The sequence below is a fragment of the Coregonus lavaretus genome (genome assembly GCF_964263955.1).
Source record: "Coregonus lavaretus genome assembly, chromosome: 16".
Taxonomy (NCBI): Eukaryota; Metazoa; Chordata; class Actinopteri; order Salmoniformes; family Salmonidae; genus Coregonus; species Coregonus lavaretus.
In genome coordinates this window covers 26334710-26350360 of record NC_140003.1, presented here as the reverse complement: position 1 = coordinate 26350360, position 15651 = coordinate 26334710, and positions in this window count along the sequence as shown.

The window sequence follows — 15651 nt, the reverse complement described above, 5'->3', positions numbered from 1 at the left end:
GTTATTGTAGCTATTTTTACTTCAAATAAACCTCATCACTGGCGTCCATCCATGAGCCTGAATGCCTCTGATGAGCAGTTGTCTGCGAGTTTTGTAACTAGACGTGACTGGATGGCAATTAAATGATTGGAGAATGTGACAATGAACCTTTCATTCATTACCTCTATTCTCTAACTGATTACAGACCGGAGAATGGAATAGACATGTCAGCTGTAATTCATTGGGCATCCCCAGCATTTAGGAGTACAATCAGACTGCTCAAGGCATACATGCTTTTCAAAACAAAGAATTATAGAGTGTAGGTAGTTAATCAAGCCTATCACTATAGCCTACCACAGAGTCATTGTGGAGTAGGGAGAAGACATGTTTTCAGCCATATAAGAGGAGTGTGCCTGTGTGACATCCCCTCCACAAGCTGCTCCACAGTAATATCCGTATGCCAGACATAATAACACATGCCAGATCAGTATTCTCTGACTGTATCACCCTCTCAACCCTCTGGCATTTGCAATATAGAACAGCCAGGATAAGACTGGAGAGAATGAACATGATCAGCACAACAACTCAGTCACAGAGGAGATTATTTGACCTGCAGATTTATTGGCAGGTCTTCTCTGACACAAAATAAAATAAACACCCACAGATAGTAGCAGAAAGTAAAGCTGAAATGGAAGTCACTGGCTTGTGCTTAAATATTCAGATGATCAAACACAGATGACCATCTTTGTGTCATTTTCTACATTAAATGATGCACCTTAACTCTGTAGAATGCTATCCATCAAAGGTTTAACTAGTTGGTTGCTTAGCAGGCATTTTGTTGTTTAACACTAGGCATATTCAGCACAACTGTTATTCTTAATTCACCCTCTTTCTTCACTTGTGTCAGTACAGTAACCATGATGTTGATCTGAGATCGGGTCCCAGACCGTGTCTGTGCACTCCATCTGCCAGTGGGAGTCCATGCTGATTGATGAGGAGACAGACAGAGAGAGAGAGAGAGAGAGAGAGAGAGAGAGAGAGAGAGAGAGAGAGAGAGGAGGCAGGCAGGCAGGCAGGCAGGCAGGCAGGCAGGCAGGCAGGCAGGCAGGCAGGCAGGCAGGCAGGCAGGCAGGCAGGCAGGCAGGCAGGCAGGCAGGCAGGCAGACAGACAGACAGACAGACAGACAGACAGACAGACAGACAGACAGACAGACAGACAGACAGACAGACAGACAGACAGACAGACAGACAGACAGACAGACAGACAGACAGACAGACAGACAGACAGACAGACAGACAGACAGACAGACAGACAGACAGACAGACAGACAGACAGACAGACAGATAGAGAGGAGAGAGAAACAGAGACAGAGAAATAAAGAAACAGAGAGAGAGAGAGAGAGAAACAGAAATAAACACAGAGAGACAGAGATTTACAGAGATACATAGATAGTCCGAGAGACAGAGAGAGATGTCTCCCAGCTGAGAATTGAGACAGTGATGTGCCAGAGAGGCCAGACGCCTGGGGCAGGGCCCCTGTCTGCTCCCAATTGTCAAGTGAAAGAGTGGGTGGATACACTCAGGGCCCTGGAGGCTTCTGGTCTATTAAACTACATCCACAAAAACCTAACCCGCTGTAACTCTAAACCACTGAAGTCCATCTGAAACAAATCCACGTCTAGATCACTTAATTTGCTTTGTGTGGAAATGTGTCCATCCAAGGTTTCATACATTTACTGCAAGACCCTGAGAACAATGTGACCAATCCATAGATAGAGTACATCCAACTCCCTCCAGTACCTTTTAGGAAAGCATAATATAAAATGTAAATTGTATTTGGACCCTGATGATGATGGAACTGAAATAAACAGCATTCTAAAACATTAACTGTGCCTGGGAGATATTAGCTGAAATAGTAGTTAAACACCAACATCATTTCCATCTACTTTACTTTGTCTTTGAGTTGCTTTCCCCCCTATTTCATGTTAACTGGAAGTAATTTGTCGACTTTAAGTAGAATTACCATACCCTTGTTTGTTTGCACAGTTAGAGAAAAATGACTCCAATTATCAAATAATAAGCTAAAGAAAAGCAGGAAATGTACCTAATTGGGCTAGCAACTTTAATGTACCCAGCAGGATGGTACTAATAAGTTAAATTGCTGGTGCTGGAATGAAGTCTAGAAAATAAATCTACAGGGATGTTTTATCTTTATTAAAAGTTAGTATAAGGTAGAGCATTTGTGTTACAAAACACATGACACTAAACACTCCTAAACAGTAATTTGCACTATAATATATGATCGCTGAGGTAATTGCCAGGTTTCCAGCGGTTTTGGTGGCTCTAGATTACTTATAGCTTGCTGTGAAGTTACTTTACACTTGTCATATCGTTCATCATAAAACAGTTACCTAGTCTTACTTAATTGAGACTACTGTTAGAATATATACAAATCAAGAATGCATAAATTTAGATTGTTTGAATCATGACCATTGTTTCTTTACATAAGACTCATTAGCTATGATTAGCAATGGAATTACAAGAGAGTTGCATTCACCCTAAGTGGGATCCATGCTAAACAATGATGTGGCAAATACACAGTTGCCTTTTGTGTGCCAACCATGACACAGCACTCTATTTGGTGCTGGAACCAACAGCACTTGGACCAGGAAGTGTTTAATACGTTCATGGAGGGCGTCCAATACAAAGGCAGCCTGCTTAGGAAGTCTAAATCCTGCTGGGTCATGCCTGGCATGCTGAATAGTTTGCTTTTAGAAAACATAGTTACATAAATAACTGATGCTAGTATACGAAGATGGATATCCAATATTCATACTATATGCTAATGTAGCTACTTAGAAGGGCACTCTCACGGGAAGGAAACCAAACATTAAAGCCCAAAATATGACAATCACACTTAGACTGGGATGGGATCACTTTTATAAAAATGACATCAGAGCTGGTGTGTTCCCTTCACATAGAGTGCACATCAGGATGGACCAAATGTTACAGTCACTATGGAGATATACAGGTACGGTAACTGCCAAAATAAAGGAAACACCAGAATAAAGTGTCTAATAAGACATTGGGCCACCACGAGCCACCAGAACAGCTTTAATGCACCTTGGCATAGATTCTACAAGTGTCTGGAACTCTATTGGAGGGATGTGACACCATTCTTCCACGATAAATTCCATAATTTGTTTTTTTGTTGATGATGGTGGAAAACGTTGTCTCAGACCACTCATTGATCTCCCATAAGTGTTCAATTGGGTTGAGATCTGGTGACTGAGAGACACATGTGCACACACCACACACACACACACACACACACACACACACACACCCTTTAAATCCCCTATGCTCCTTTGACACCCCACTTTCAAAGTCACTGAGATCTCTTCTTCTAGACATGGTAGCCAAAATAATGGGCAACTGGGCATTTTTATACATGACCCTAAGCATGATGGGATGTTAATTGCTTAATTAACTCGGGAACCAAACTTATGCGGAAGCACAATGCTTTCAAAATACTGTACTTTGTATCCATCATTTACTCAAGTGTTTCCATTATTTTGGCAGTTACCTTTAGATTGAATGACTAAATTGAGCATAACTCATTTGAAAATTCTAGCTTTTGAACTCTGATAATGTGTTCAGAATAAATCAGATGCATATTGTTGAAGAGATTGCTATAATGACTAACTGAATCCTCTCTATTTTTGTTACACAGGTTGGCAGCTACTACATTGATGACATCAGCCTAGCATAACCTCTCAACCAACCAATGTAATAATGGAAGCTATATACATTGAAATAATAAAAAACATGGAAACAAAGTCATGTGCATTGCCTACAAATGTAAAACCTTTCGAAAATTACTTTTGCTTTAATAGACTGTGCTTGTGTTTTTGTTTACATCTTGGAACAGCTGTACTCATTCCACAGTGAAGAGCGGCATGGCTGATGTGATGCCAATCAGTTTAAATTAGATTAAAATGTGTGTCGTTAATTCAAGCCAGATGGAGCCTAAATCGATGTGTCATAGACTATGTGAGGTCACAGAGGAAGGACCGTTTGGAGTGGTTTGATTATTCAATTAGCTGAGGCTTGTGAGCTGAGCAGGTGACAGGTGGGACTCTGCCTCTCTGGTGGAAGTCCCACCAGGCCTTTTGTTTCAGCACACAACAACACACTGCAAACATGGGCTGTATCCCAAATGGCACCCTATTCCCTTCATAGTGGGACTGCACTAGGTAATAGGGTGCCATTTGGGACGCATCCATGGAAATTACTGTACAAAATACACAGCACCACCACTGACTATTGCGAGTAACACGTTTGTTACTTCAAACAATTTAACACAGGTGATAGCTGTCTGGTACCCAAAGGTAGGTAGGCCTATGTATTACAAACAAGCAAGAAACCAAGCTGAATAGCAAAGGAATTAATATGGTCCTTTGGTTGTTCTTTGTGGACCTTTGTAGCTCAGTTGGTAGAGCATGGTGCTTGTAATGTGATGCTGTTGCTGTTTTTGTTTTAACTACACCATATTCAAATGATTAGCCAGCTGGCTCTATGGCAGGTTCTGGAGCTGGATTTGTCATAAGCATTGATTTAGGGAGAATTTCGCCACAGATGGAGAGGTATGTGTCGTCGTCGTCGGGTGAGGTTGTGTCTCTCTCTGGCGGGAGGTAAGCTTGGCTTATATGGCTTATATGGTGTAAAGCTTAAACTATGTAGTTAGATTGTAGTTAGGTATTGTAGGTAGTTATCGTGGGTTATTGTATGTAATTATTCTAGGAATTGTATTCGGCTGAGCCCGGTGAAGCACGAAGCTGGCTAACCCACTACCTGGACTAGCTAGCGGGTAGCTACTGGTAACTATTAGCAACTGTGGATAGTTGTTTTACGCTTGAGAGTGCCTGTAATTACGCCAGCTAGCTGCCTACAATAATTACATACAATAATGCCTACCATTCAGCTGTTTTTCTAACCTCATTGTCTGAAGCGTTAACGTTAGGTAGTGAGTAGCTACTGTGCTTGAAATGTAGCTAGCTTGTTGCTACCTGGATAGCTACTAAACAATAGCTGGAACGACCTAGCGAACAGACGCGAACTGGCTGAATCGATTCAGTGGCTAGCTTTGCACTTGGCTAGCTAACAGTAGCTGCTAGGGGTAAGTTATAACCTACATTTGTGTTTTGTTTTTACATACTGGTAGCCAGAGTCGTTCAAGGGAATTCGGGACATGGGTGACTAGTTAACGTTAGCTTGGTTCTCTCTGTGTGTTCGTGCCGTGTGAGGATGGGTTTCTTCATTGGCAGAAAGCAATGGCTAGCTAGTATGCTAACTATTCTAGCTAACTAACTGGCTGAATAAGTTGACGACGGACTCGCTCAAGCTGACGGGACTAACCCACAACGTTAGACACGGACACGAATGATCTGCTTGGCGTGTTGACACACTGGTGGTTTGTTGTGGCCGAGTATTGGTGCTAAACCGTGTTGTTGGAGCCCGGCATGCTGGCTGTGGCGTCATATGACTAGGTGCCCTGGACGGATTTCACGGAAGAATACTGTACCAAGTTAGCTAGCTGAATAAACTAAGTTAGTCTATTCCTAGAAAACGTTGAACTGCTGTAGTTTACAACAATTATCGTTTCTGAGGTGGAAGTTGGGAGAGTTATATTTGGGTGTTTCAGTGAAACGTAAGTGAGGGAGGCCCCGCTCTGTCGCTTTCCCAGATGTTTAGTTCATTTCATTCCGATCTCCTTTGCATTATTGTAGCCATTTTCTGTAGCCTGTCAACTATGCCTCTGTCTATCCCTGTTCTCTCCTCTCTGCACAGGCTGCTGCCTCTCTAACCTGGTGGTCCCTGCACACACGACCCATGTGGAGTTCCAGGTCTCCGGCAGCCTCTGGAACTGCCGTTCTGCGGCCAACAAGGCAGAGTTCATCTCAGCCTATGCTACCCTCCAGTCCCTCGACTTCTTGGCGCTGACGGAAACATGGATTACCACTGAAAACACTGCTACTCCTACTGCTCTCTCCTCGTCTGACCATGTGTTCTCGCATACCCAGAGAGCATCTGGTCAGCGGGGTGGTGGCACAGGAATCCTCATCTCTTCCAAGTGGAAATTCTCTCTTTTTCCCCTGACCCATCTGTCTATCTCCTCATTTGAATTCCATGCTGTCACAGTCACTAGCCCATTCAAGCTTAACATCCTTGTCATTTATCGCCCTCCAGGTTCCCTTGGAGAGTTCATCAATTAGCTTGACGCCTTGATAAGTTCTTTTCCTGAGGAGGGCTCACCCCTCACAGTTCTGGGTGACTTCAACCTCCCTACGTCTACCTTTGACTCATTTCTCTCTGCCTCCTTCTTTCCACTCCTCTCCTCTTTTGACCTCACCCTCTCACCGTCCCCCCCTACTCACAAGGCAGGCAATACGCTTGACCTCATCTTTACTAGATGCTGTTCTTCTACTAATCTCACTGCAACTCCCCTCCATGTCTCCAACCACTACTTTGTATCCTTTTCTCTCTCGCTCTCCTCCAACACTACTCACTCTGCCCCTACTCAGATTGTAATGCGATGTCGCAACCTTCGCTCTCTCTCTCCCGCTACTCTCTCCTCTTCCGTCCTATCATCTCTTCCCTCTGCTCAATCCTTCTCCCTCCAATCTCCTGATTCTGCCTCCTCAACCCTCCTCTCCTCCCTTTCTGCATCCTTTGACTCTCTATGTCCCCTATCCTCCCGGCCGGCTCGGTCCTCCCCTCCTGCTCCGTGGCTTGACGACTCATTGCGAGCTCACAGAACAGGGCTACGGGCAGCCGAGCGGAAATGGAGGAAAACTAGACTCCCTGCGGACCTGGCATCTTTTCACTCCCTCCTCTCTACATTTTCTTCATCTGTTTCTGCTGCTAAAGCCACTTTCTACCACTCTAAATTCCAAGCATCTGCCTCTAACCCTAGGAAGCTCTTTGCCACCTTCTCCTCCCTGCTGAATCCTCCTCCCCCCCCCCCTCCTCCCTCTCTGTGGATGACTTCATCAACCATTTTGAAAAGAAGGTTGACGACATCCGATCCTCGTTTGTTAAGTCAAATGACACTGCTGGTCCTGCTCACACTGCCCTACCCTATGCTTTGACTTCTTTCTCCCCTCTCTCTCCAGATGAAATCTTGCGACTTGTGATGGCCGGCCGCCCAATAACCTGCCTGCTTGACCCTATCCCCTCCTCTCTTCTCCAGACCATCTCCGGTGACCTTCTCCCTTACCTCACCTCGCTCATCAACTCATCCTTGACCGCTGGCTATGTCCCTTCCGTCTTCAAGAGAGCGAGAGTTGCACCCCTTCTCAAAAAACCAACACTCGATCCCTCTGATGTCAACAACTACAGACCAGTATCCCTTCTTTCTTTTCTCTCCAAAACTCTTGAGCATGCCGTCTTTAGCCAACTCTCTTGCTATCTGTCTCAGAATGACCTTCTTGATCCAAACCAGTCAGGTTTCAAGACTGGTCATTCAACTGAGACTGCTCTTCTCTGTGTTACGGAGGCTCTCCGCACTGCTAAAGCTAACTCTCTCTCCTCTGCTCTTGTCCTTCTAGACCTGTCTGCTGCCTTTGATACAGTGAACCATCAGATCCTCCTCTCCACCCTCTCCGAGTTGGGCATCTCCGGCACGGCTCACTCTTGGATTGCGTCCTACCTGACCGGTCGCTCCTACCAAGTGGCGTGGCGAGAATCTGCCTCCGCACCACGTGCTCTCACCACGGGTGTCCCCCAGGGCTCAGTTCTAGGCCCTCTCCTATTCTCGCTATACACCAAGTCACTTGGCTCTGTCATATCCTCACATGGCCTCTCCTATCATTGCTACGCAGACGACACACAACTAATCTTCTCCTTTCCCCCTTCTGATAACCAGGTGGCGAATCGCATCTCTGCATGTCTGGCAGACATATCAGTGTGGATGACGGATCACCACCTCAAGCTGAACCTCGGCAAGACGGAGCTGCTCTTCCTCCCAGGGAAGGACTGCCCGTTCCATGATCTCGCCATCACGGTTGACAACTCCGTTGTGTCCTCCTCCCAGAGTGCGAAGAGCCTTGGCGTGACCCTGGACAACACCCTGTCATTCTCCGCTAACATCAAGGCGGTGACCCTCCTGTAGGTTCATGCTCTACAACATTCGGAGAGTACGACCCTGCCTTACACAGGAAGCGGCACAGGTCCTAATCCAGGCACTTGTCATCTCCCGTCTGGATTACTGCAACTCGCTGTTGGCTGGGCTCCCTGCCTGTGCCATTAAACCCCTACAACTCATCCAGAATGCCACAGCCCGTCTGGTGTTCAACCTTCCCAAGTTCTCTCACGTCACCCCGCTCCTCCGCACACTCCACTGGCTTCCAGTTGAAGCTCGCATCTGCTACAAGACCATGGTGCTTGCCTACGGAGCTGTGAGGGGAACGGCACCTCCGTACCTTCAGGCTCTGATCAGTCCCTACACCCAAACGAGGGCATTGCGTTCATCCACCTCTGGCCTGCTGGCCCCCCTACCTCTGCGGAAGCACAATTCACGCTCAGCCCAGTCAAAACTGTTCGCTGCTCTGGCACCCCAATAGTGGAACAAGCTCCCTCACGACGCCAGGACAGCGGAGTCACTCACCACCTTCCAGAGACACTTGAAACCCCACCTCTTTAAGGAATACCTGGATAGGATAAAGTAATCCTTCTACCCCCCCTTACCCCACCCCAAAGAAAGGAAGAAACATATTGTAAAGTGGTTATCCCACTGGCTATAAGGTGAATGCACCAATTTGTAAGTCGCTCTGGATAAGAGCTTCTGCTAAATGACGAAAATGTAAAATGTAAAATGTAATGCCAGGGTAGTGGGCGCGATTCCTGTGACCACCCATACTGTACGTTAAATGTATGCATGCAAGACTGTAAGTCTCTTTGCTAAATGGAATATATTATGTTATTCTTTATTTTATTAATATGAATCATTAGGTCATTATTATGTAATTAACATTGCCTTTCAAGCCGGAGACCCAATTTCGCCCCCCTGCTCCCTCCATTCGCTACAATATCATTACAAATACCAAGTAAATAGTGGACTGTGAATTCAAGTACAACAAGTAAATCCAAAGCTTAGTAATGATTACCCACCTAAAATATATACTGTGCATTATGCTGCTTTATCTTTAATAAGCGTGAGTGAGATTGATGATTGATGGCTGCAGTGTTGCTAAAACATACGGATGAGATATTTAATTATGGATAATATGATGGATAAGCTGACATTACAGTCTTCCAATGTCTTCTGCTTAATCTAAACTCAATCACAAGACTAATGAACTGCTAACATTCATTTTAATTGCAGCCTCCACTTGCCGAAGATATGTTTACCACTGTGATATAACAAAAAATACTGCAGGAGTCTTCAGTAGCCTCCAACTGCTCTTAAACACTAGTCAAACTAAATGCATGCTTTTCAATCGAACGCTGCTGGCACCCGCCCACCCGACTAGAATCACTACTCTTGACGGGTCTGACCTAGAGTATGTGGACAACTACAAATACCTAGGTGTCTGGTAAACGTTCCTTCCAGACTCACATTAAGAATCTCCAATCCAAAGTTAAATCTAGAACCGGTTTCCTATTTCGCAACAAAGCCTCCTTCACTCATGCTGCCAAACATGCCCTCGTAAAACTGACTATCCTACCGATCCTTGACTTCGGTGATGTCATTTTCAAAATAGCCTCCAACACACTACTCAGCAAATTGGATGTAGTCTATCACAGTGCCATCCGTTTTGTTTCCAAAGCCCCATATACTACCCACCATTGTGACCTGTACGCTCTTGTTGGCTGGTCCTCACTACATATTTGTCGTCAAACCCACTGGCTCCAGGCCATCTATAAATCACTGCTAGGCAAATCCCTGCCTTATCTTAGCTCATTGGTCACCATAGCAACACCCACCCCTAGTATGCGCTCCAGCAGGTATATCTCACTGGTCATCCCCAAAGCCAACACCTCCTTTGGCCGCCATTCCTTCCAGTTCTCTGCTGCCAATGACTGGAACAAATTGCAAAAATCTCTGAAGCTGGAGACTCTTATCTCCCTCACTAACTTTAAGCATCAGTTGTCAGAGCACCTTACCGATCACTGCACCTGTACACAGCCCATCTGAAATTAGCCCACCCAACTACCTCATCCCCATATTGTTATTTATTTAGCTCATTTGCACCCCAGTATCTCTATTTGCACATCATCTCTTGCACATCTATCATTCCAGTGTTAATACTAATTGTAATTATTTTGCACTATAGCCTATTTATTGCCTTACCTCCATAACTTGCTACATTTGCACACACTGTATATATATTTTCTGTTGTATTTTTTTGACTTTATGTTTTGTTTTACCCCATATGTAACTCTGTGTTGTTTTTAACGCACTGCTTTGCTTTATCCTGGCCAGGTCGCAGTTGTAAATGAGAACTTGTTCTCAAATGGCTTACCTGGTTAAATAAAGGTTAAATAAAAAAATAAAAAAATTTAATGGCTTGGGGGTAGAAGCTGTTAAGAAGCCTTTTGGACGTAGACTTGGCGCTCCGGTACCGCTTGCCGTGCGGTAGCAGAGAGAACAGTCTATGACTAGGGTGGCTGGTGTTAATTTTTAGGGCCTTCCTCTGACACTGCCTGGTATAGAGGTCCTGGATGACAGGAAGCTTGGCCACAGTGATGTACTGGGCCATACGCACTACCCTCTGTAGTGCCTTGCAGTCGGAGGCCGAGCAGTTGCCATACCAGGCGGTGATGCAACCAGTCAGGATGCTCTCGATGGTGCAGCTGTAGAACTTTTTGAGGATCTGAGGACCCATGCCAAATCTTTTCAGTCTCCTGAGGGGGAATAGGCTTTGTCATGCCTTCTTCACGACTGTCTTGGTGTGTTTGGACCATGATAGTTTGTTGGTGATGTGGACACCAAGGAACTTGAACCTCTCAACCTGTTCCACTACAGCCCCGTCGATGAGAATGGGATATGCTCAGTCCTCTTTTTTTTCCTGTAGTCCACAATCATCTCCTTTGTCTTGATCACTTTGAGGAAGAGGTTATTATCCTGGCACCACACGGCCAGGTCTTTGACCTCCTCCCTATAGGCTGTCTCATCGTTGTTGGTGATCAGGCCTACCACTGTTGTGTTGTCGGCAAACTTAATGATGGTGTTGGAGTCGTGCCTGGCCATGCAGTCATGGGTGAACAGGAAGTACAGGAGGGGACTGAGCACGCACCCCTGAGGGGACCCCATGTTGAGGATCAGCGTGGCAGATGTGTTGTTACCTACCCTTACCACCTGGGGGCGGCCCATCAGGAAGTCCAGGATCCAGTTGCAGAGGGAGGTGTTTAGTCCCAGGGTCCTTAGCTTAGTGATGAGCTTTGAGGGCACTATGGTGTTGAACGCTGAGCTGTAGTCAATGTATAGCATTCTCACGTAGGTGTTCCTCTTGTCTAGGTGGGAAAGGGCAGTGTGGAGTGCAATAGAGATTGCATCATCTGTGGATCTGTTGGGGCGGTATGCAAATTGGAGTGGGTCTAGGGTTTCTGGGATAACACTTTTTTCCACCATATTGGGATTATTCTCTCCACTTTGGGACACTTTCTGAATGAGAGACTTGAGTGTAATTGCAATGAATGAATTCAATGTTTCTTTCTTTGGGGATTTAGTAAAAACACTAGAGGGGGATTTTAATACCTCACTTTTCAGTTTTCTCAGCTCAGCATCTTTCTTTTAGAAACCATGAAGCTCAAAGAGCAGTTTAAAACTGCTAATTTTATCTGACCTGATTCCAAGTAAAAAAAAAAAATGTCTGTCATACGTCCAACAACAGTTTCTACCCATAAACCTAATTAGAACAACCATGCACCCAAGCTATATTTACAGTACTTAACATTTATTTACATCCCTGGGGCTAACTCCTGGCTGCCTGGAAGAGGCAGTCAGAGATATCTCTGGACAGCTATTTGGGCTGGTTGGGGAGCTGAGGTCAGCATTCTATGACTGAACTAACTTCTACATTTTGCTCTGAGAAGGTAGCTGGAAACTGGACTGCAGCCTTCAGACGTTTCACAGAGTGCTGTTTTAAAGAGCTGGTCAACAAGGGATAACTGCTTGCTGCAGAGTAAGGTTCTCTGAGCCTTTGTGCTGTGTTGTATAAGTAATTGGATAGAAAATGAATGTGACCTGAGTAGACTACCAGTGGTATCCTATAGGATATGTTTATTGAGCATCTTTATTGAGCATATTTTCCGATGAAGGTGTTTGTTTTCTTTCGTAATACGATGTGAACTAATTGTATAATGTGTCACACTGTACTGTTGGTGAGTGCTGATAACCACTCTTAATGTTTCACATGCATGTGTACAGTGTCCAATGACCATATTAGGACACAGTCAATCACACCTGTCAGTGTTGACAGGTGTTGGTGTCCTAATATGAATACCGTACAGCTAACAGCTGCTCTGACCCTCAGCACCCAACTGTCTCAGTGTGAATAACCAGCATGCACCATTCCCCCACCACCAGACGCCAGGCAGCAGGCAGTCTGAGTGACATTGAGCTGGAGACAGAAACAAGGACATACTCTCTCAGTGGCCCCTGGATGGCCATAAGAACAGCTGGACATGAGGAGGAGCCCAGCTAATAGCTTTCACAGGGAGTCATTTAGAACATGTCCATCAGTGGGCCTCTGAGAACACAACATGTAGCATAAGGCTAATCTGCCTCTAATGACTAATTATGGCTATTTTATAAGATCAGGTTTAAACACATTGGCAGGCAATAAATTGTTATATATTATTTAAAAGTAAAGTTCCAGTCAGGAGAAGTGGTCCGATGGTATAGGAGGGTATTTTATTCATCATGAAAGGGTGACACAGAAATTGAGTAGGTGCTTAAATAGTCACTCCAATTAATGGGGTAGATATGCTCAATTGATGATATTATATCCTTAAACCTAAATAAGAAACAAATGATTCCCCTATATCCTTGTACCCTTTGAATGGATTATACATAGATAAATGATGTCCTTTTAAATGTATTGCAAGCAAAAGATTTGATGGTTTCATTTTACCGTAAATTATGAGCTTTTGTGTCTATGATTGTAACTGTGAATAGGTGTTACTCTGCACAATAGCAGAGATTATGGTAGAGGTGAGAGAGATTATGAGATGTGATTTTCATCTATTCCAGCATAGCAAGGCTAAACCAAGGGCAAAAACTTCATTATGTTCCCCTTTCTGCTTGTGAACGACTCTAATTCCCTCACTAACAAAAGGCTCAGTCCTCAGCCTCTGGCCCCAGCGCAGCATGAAACAGAGGTGTACTGATCATTCAAGAAAGATCAAGTGTAATATATTATAAAAATAAAGCGAACTGGATGGAATATGGGAAAAAATTCAACAAATTAATGTTTTATGTTGAAAATAAAAATGCTACCAACAAGAATTTACTGAAACTTGTTAAAAATGACGGAGTCACCCATGATTCACCAAACGATATTTTGAAAGAGGAAGCAAAGTACTTTAAGCATATGTTTTCATTTGAGTCTCCTATATCTCCACTAATTGCAAGGATATTTTTTTTTACTATTAATAATGTAAAATTAAAAGCTGTACAGAAAGACTCATGTGAAGGCCAAATTACAGAGGAGGAACTTCTTGATGCAATTAAAGCCTTTACATTAGGGAAAACTTCAGGGCTGGGTGGTATACCAGTTGAGGTATATCAAACTTTTTTTGATGTACTCAGAGGACTGTTATTAGCATGTTTTAACCATTCCTATAAAAATGGTAGACTATCAGATACTCAACAAGAAGGTCTGATTTCACGATTACTGAAACAGGACCCAGGTGGTAAATATAAAGATCCAGTCCATTAAAAAAAATTGAGGCCTCTTACACTTCAGTGTTGTGACGCAAAAGTTCTAGCAAAATGCATAGCGCATAGAATTAAAAAGGTATTGTGATGGAAATTCGACACCAGGGACACCTGAAGTCAGTCTTAAATGAATCACTCTTTATTGTCAGCACAACAAACTTAATGCACCATAGTGAATGTCTGTCAGCAGTTCCTTTGGGGCAGTCCCAGCAGTTGTCTTATATACGGCTATACACAGGCAAGTTATAATTGCATGATTTAGTATAATTAATTCATCATTACCGGTGGCTGGCAAATGTGACTGACCTCACGAGGCTTTCTCTCTCTCCAAGTTGAAACCTTGAAACTTAAATACCTTGGTTTTTCCCATAGCAATATTCTAGGCGTACTGCCAAGTTGAGGGTCAGTGATAGTGAGGATTCCTCCATACACGATCAGTCAGTCACCTGCATGAACCCATCTAATTGGTTACAAGAAAGTAGCATTGATTTTCATACTCAAACATAACATTTCCCTCACAGTATTGTCAGATATTATTCATCCTAATCAGACAGGTTTTTTACACGGCCGATAAATTGGAGATAATATAAGACAAGTACTGGAAACAATAGAACACTATGAAAAATCTGTGCAACCAGGCCTAGTATTCATAGCTGACTTTGAAAAGGCTTTTGATAAAGTACAACTGGAATTTATATATAAATGCCTGGAATATTTCAATTTTGGAGAATCTCTTATACAATGGGTTAAAGTTATGTATAGTAACCCTAGGTGTAAAATAATAAATATTTGCCACTTCTCTGAAAGTATTAAACTGTCAAGCGGAGTAAAACAAGGTTGTCCACTATCAGCATATATATTTATAATGGCCATCGAAATGTTAGCTATTAAAATCAGATCCAACAATAATATCAAGGGGCTAGAAATCCAGGGCTTAAAAACAAAGGTGTCATGTATACTTCCTCTCCGTTCTCTAGGTCACCAGGCTGCCCTTTATTACGCACACCTATCACCATCGTTACGCACACCAGCGCCTCATCAGACTCACCTGGACTCCATCACCTCCCTGATTACCTTCCCTATATCTGTCACTCCCCTTGGTTCTTTCCTCAGGTGTTAATGACTCTGTTTAGTTATGGTTTCATGTTTGTGCATTGTTCGTGTTTCTTGTTTTGTGTTCCTTTTATTTATTAAATATTCACTCCCTGTACTTGCTTCCCGACTCTCAGCGCACACGTTACAGAATAACACCTCACCAAAGGGAAGCATCAGGGCGTGATTTTTGTGTTGGAAGGTGATGTCGGGTCTGGGTAACGCTGCCGGAGAAACCGAGGATGTCTCAGCCGGCTCATCAGGCTCTCATGCCTCAGCCGGCACGTCAGGTTCACAGGACTCGGTTGGCTGGTCAAGCGTCTGTTGCCGAGTCTACCAAGGATGCCTCAGCTAGCTTGCCAGGTTCACAAGACACGGTGGGCTCGGCAGGCTCCCATGCCTTAGCCGGCTTGTCAGGTTCCCGCGCTTCAGCCGGCCTGTCAGGTTCCTGCGCCTCAGCAGAAGCGACCGGTCCGCTCCTGATCCTCGGGATCGTCCCTTTGGTTGGCGTCCTGCGGCTGGAGATGCGCGTCGGGGAGGGGGTAGTGTCACGTATACTCCCTCTCCGGCACTCTAGGTCGCCAGGTTCCCGCGCTTCAGCCGGTTCGTCAGGTTCCCACACCTCAGCCGACTCA